The 5,380-nt window shown below is 38.9% G+C and overlaps 1 protein-coding gene across 1 annotated transcript in view; it reads right to left on the reverse strand.

Annotated features, from left to right (window-relative positions):
* The window catches only part of LOC109486244 (thioredoxin domain-containing protein 12-like), a 98,920-nt gene that overhangs the window by 5,199 nt on the left and 88,341 nt on the right, over positions 1–5,380 (reverse strand). The window lies entirely within an intron of this gene.

Raw genomic sequence — 5,380 nt, forward strand, 5'->3', positions numbered from 1 at the left:
TGTAGGAAAGGTCCATCAGCTCAGCCCAAGAAATTTATGTCCCTTTCAAGGGTGACACAAAATTTGTTTGAAAAAAGGCTAGGGTTGGCAGTTTTTTCTAGGGTCGGTCGGGAAACAGTACACACAACATTTTTTCCCCAGTCCTAGATATTCAGTCTATGGTCTTGACATATGGAAAGTTAAATCTCTGTGTTGTTGCACCTCTTGAATACTAATTATATCACCAGAGTCTTCCTTTTCGTCTAGTGAGAAAAATTTGCCCAGACACATTCTACGATCCCTTAGGCCACACCAATTTAATTTCTTGGTTAACGGATTCGCCCGCTTCGTTTTTTTCTGATTTGAAAATAAAAATAAAAATTCAGAATCAACTGCAAAATGCTCATATTTTGCCCTGAACAGTTGAAAACAGCCCTTTTCTTCCTAGTTGTTACAGTTATTCCATCTTCCAATACAGTGGTATCATTAAAAGTTCAAAATTCATTGTTTAAATTTTGAACCAGTCTGGTGTGTTGACTTCATGGCTCCTATCGTACCATTTTGGGCCATAATAGAATCCCTAGGTCTGTTTTTATTTTTATTTTTTTTTCGCCCGCCCGCTCCATTATTATTCTAGAAAAATCCGTTAACCAATAAATTAAATTGGTGTGGCCTTAGGCACAGATATCTCTAGGAAAAGTCTTCATTTTGTTCTTTGACAACCTATTTGTACAGCCTTCTGGCAATCTCAAAGTCCAGCTGCTTTCCGGTTGAACACAATTTTCTTTTCAACGCAGCTGTACTTCTTTATCTCGTACCACAACTTTTTAAAGTGACTTTACGCTGATGTTGCTTGGGGGTTAAGCTACATTTTGTATGTTGTCCCCTCTGAAAACTAAATGGACTGTGGCTCAGTAAGGACCCTATAAGAGACACCTGGAAAAGGATGATTCCTTCTGCCCTTTCCATCAATGACATCCACCTTCACACTGCCCATGCATCCTCACCTCTTCAAGGGAAATAAGTCCAAGTCCCAAGTTACCCAGGGAGCACACAGTTCGCTAAAATCCAATAATACTAAGCTCTTGGGCTGCCCCGCTTTCTTGAAGTAGAGGGGCATGTGTCGCAAAAAATTGCAAGGCTACTCCTTTTGCTGAACAAACATTCCATTGTGATTGACTCACAGGGGAACGTATAAAAAATTACTGCATTAAAACTGTCCCCATTCAGCCACTTCAAACGTAGCACTTGTCACGTAAATCCGAGGAGTAAGAGACATGAGTAGGAAGATATTGCCTTTTTCCCTCACCAGGGGAGAAAGGGGCGTGCGGGGGAACATAATTCGGTCATTAAGGCATGATGGAACACTTCTTTTCTGCTTGAAGTCTTCCCGCCTTTTCCGTGTTTGCTCCGCAGCACGCTCCGTGACTGACAGCCCCACGCCAGAGACGTATTGTGAAAGGGCAAAGGTCGTATGATGAAGGACTCTGGAACCCAACAAAAATGATGGCAAGGAAATGAGCTTACTTTTGCAGGTGACAGAGAGAAATGGATCCATTCTTGAGGTTATAGCAGCGCACCGTGCATCCATTTGATGCCTACTTCCCTGTGTCAAATTATACCGAGAGGTCTGACACGATATTGCTGCAAATTTCATCAACGCCGAAATCCCCTTGATCCACGAATTCCACGTTACGCCCCATCATTCTTTGCACCTTCATTTGTCTCTGTTCGCAAACGACAGTCAGAACTTGCAATCATTCTCTGAAGTTGTAACTATTCCTGATTACTTCTGGAACTTTTATGCACAGACCAGTTGAAAAGGGATGGCAGGATTTCTTCATAATCCCCACATGAATCTCTTACAAATCTGTTTTTTCTGTGTTTTCCCTTGAAGTTCTTCTAAGCAGACTTTAACTCCAATCTGTGCCATCAATCAAGTTACTTGAGGGATGCTATCAGACCAAAGATAGAGAAAAAAAGAACTCACCAGAATGTGCAATCTTTGACAACATTTGATTTTATTCGTGATACTTTTATGTTTGACACTATCTTACACAGTGACGAATTGGAAAACAGGGGAGTCATTGATCACATGTACAGGATTGAATCTTAGTATGTTGGGCATATCTGCATTTCTAGGCCCTAACTTGCAATGTGTTGAGTTGCTTTATTGTTTAAGGAGAACCTCATCTTTAGCACATTGAGAAAATCCATTAAATAATTACATGATATTTTCCTCAGAACCCTTGGATGATTTCCACTAAATCATGTCATGAGAGTGTGGCTTGTAATGATTATCTGTTTCATTGAAAAGCAAATGCGTATGGTTACAAAAAGCTTTGTTGGGATTATGCCAGAAATTTTATAATACCTACAGATGGCATAACAGAAACTGTACAAATAACAAAAGTTATAACACATTTATTGTAGGCATGAGGTACATACATGCATTATATATACTCCATAAATATATGTTAATATTTTTCATGTAACGGGTACATGTAGGCACATTTTCCTGAGGAGAAGTTAAATAATCTTTTTTTCCAATAAAAAAAGTTTGAGTTCAACACAAGATAATCACATGCTCACATACAACTTTGTTGGCAATGCCAACTAGGCTTCAGTCCAGGATTTTACTGTACAGGGTCAAAGAACTTTTGCTGACCCTTTTGTAACAGGAGCTACAATTGCTCAGTATAAAGTGTTCGATATGGCCAGCACGGCAACAGAAATACGAGATAGATCATGCTTGAGTGCCAACGAAGTCTTTTTCCTCTAGAGGTCTTACTCAAAAGGCTTGAAGTGGGTGTTTGGCTATCTTCCCAGAATCAAAGTTAGCTAAATGGTCCATACGTAATATTTCCCAAGAAAGCGTAAAGCCTTTTCTTGGAAACTCCAAGTGCCAAGCTTTACAAAGAAACTGAAATATACTGTACACGTAAGTAACTCAAGTTAGTACAGGCAGTTTCAGGCAGCCTTACTGACATCTCTCTGACATGTTTGACACCCCACAACTTGTCTGATGGATCATAGAGATCTAGAGCTCTAAATTACCTAGTAAAGACCAAGTCCTGGGGCAGGAGAAAGCTTCAATTCTAAACTTACATTGTGTACTAAGTCACCAGGTAACAAGTCGAGCCTAAACCTGTACCATAGAGAGGAAAAAACTGCATTCAATTGCTACTTTCTACTGCAGCCCAATTTTGAGTTCAAACTTTACCCAAAAATATGGCCATTACAGGTAATTATGCAGTAAGCCTACCATCAAGGGATCCAATTATGGGAGGATAGGGGAGATTTGTCAGTCCTTTGAACACAGGGATTATGGGATGATTTAGAGGAAACTAATACTCAATGGAGAGTTAGAAGTTCGACCTTAGGGCAAGTAAATGCCATTATCAATACTCAACTTTTACGACTGTCTATAGCGTTTAATGAAAACTTTCCTGGCTATACTTTTTTTACATAACTGGTTTTACAAGTTACTACAGCAAGTTGGTCTGCCCCCCTCCCCCATTTCTCTAATCAATAAGGTGAAATGAAGCCAATATCAGATTTTACTGATTAACAGTTATAACAGAAAATCATTTACTTTTACTATGCCTCAGGCTGGGTACTCTGTTGTCAATAAAGTTTGTTTCCTTCTTTTGATACTGAATAATAATAATAATATATAATACTTAATGCAATCTGTTACAATTAACCTTGAGTCTATATGTATAAAAGTCTGACGGAGCTGGCATACGTGTATAAAATGGAGATATATAGCAAGAAGAAATCCCATTCAGCTTAAAGAACAGTGTAATAAAGAGAGAAAGATAGCCATTTCACTGCTTTAATGGAATTTATGGGACAGTATTGTATACTCTGTACTGGCAAAGGCCTAATCAAACTCACAATGAAGAGACCTATAAGTTCAAGTATAGTATGCCGACTTACAAATTATGTCAGGAATTATGTTTGAAAAGAATCAGGCTATTTACAGCAGAAATAGTAGTCAATATTTCTCCAAAAGTTGATGCAATTCCAAGATTTACAAAGAAATATGTAACATAATACTGAGAAAGCAATGTACACATGTTAAGGTGTTCAGCCATGAACCTTTATTACATCATCGATCATTACAGTTGTTATCTTATTTGCTACAGTGTTGCACATGTTCTATCATGTGTAGAGGGAAGATAAGATATCAGATATGGGTGTTTTACACCTAATATGAAACTTTTGATTGACGAAGAGCATTGGCAGGAAACTAAAGGAATTTTATACTATCATCAGGTGTAATAAGAACTACAAGATATTTGGTATATCTAGCTAATTATGTAAAAAAAGTTTTTTTACTTTCCTATGACACAAAAGAATATTAAGATACTAAGGCTTATGAAATCTTCTGCCAATCTGCCATCACTCTCTCTAAATTATATATACATGTATATAGCTATAGCCTTCCTCAGGAAAAATGATCTACGTTGATCATGTGACTGTAACCAGATACTACACAAGCTGTGAGTCAAAGATATCCAAATGTCTGTACTGCCTTCAGGGACGGGTGGTATAGACTTATTGTCTTCGTCAGAAGGACTATGAAATTGTCTCGCCGGAGTGTGGGGAACTGCGGATTTTGCGATATAACTCTGGAAGGCATGATTCGACGTCCATGATTTTTGGCAGGCAGATTACCGCTGTTAAGGCCAAAGTCAAGTACAAGTTTTGGCTTCGTGGGGGGTCCGTGCGTCACGTTAGTGCACCTTTTGTGTTTGTGGCTTGTTAGCAAGATAACTCAAGTATTTGTAAAATGTTGATTATAATTCTTGGTGTGGTGCTTACTATTGTCGGGACCAAGGTTAAGTTCGTTACTGAGCTTCGTGGGGGGTTTCGTTGTGACTACAGGGGGCATTTTGTTAATTTTTCTTGTGAGCAGGATAACTTTTGTATGTATGGATGGAAGTTAATGAAATTTGATAGGCATATTACTGTCATGGTCTCCAAGATTGAGTTCAAAGATGAGAGTCGTGGAGGTCGTTATGTCCCCGTAATAGGACCTTTTGTGTTTAGAAATCCCCCACCTACATCTGCTTGGAGACAGCCGACAGCTGGATGTAGCGGGAACCCCATAATGGGATGGGATCAAATGACGTTACATTGAGGGATTGTACTATAACTTCAGCAGGGGGAGGATAGGTTGGACATATGTCGGGTTATTTTCTACGGCCACACCAAGTAATTGCTATGGATGACGTCCACTGGAGACCTTAAATCTAATTACCTTAAACTGAAGGCAAGCACGCAATAAAAACACGAAGGGCCGAAAAACGAGATGCCTAGATTTGGAATATACTAACTGTAGAAGTACAAATGTTAGGACACAAAGAACACAAGAAACAAGTCTTCTTTTTGT

Source organism: Branchiostoma belcheri, unplaced genomic scaffold (assembly GCF_001625305.1).
Source record: "Branchiostoma belcheri isolate BF01 breed outbred unplaced genomic scaffold, Haploidv18h27 scaffold8, whole genome shotgun sequence".
Classification (NCBI taxonomy): domain Eukaryota; kingdom Metazoa; phylum Chordata; class Leptocardii; order Amphioxiformes; family Branchiostomatidae; genus Branchiostoma; species Branchiostoma belcheri.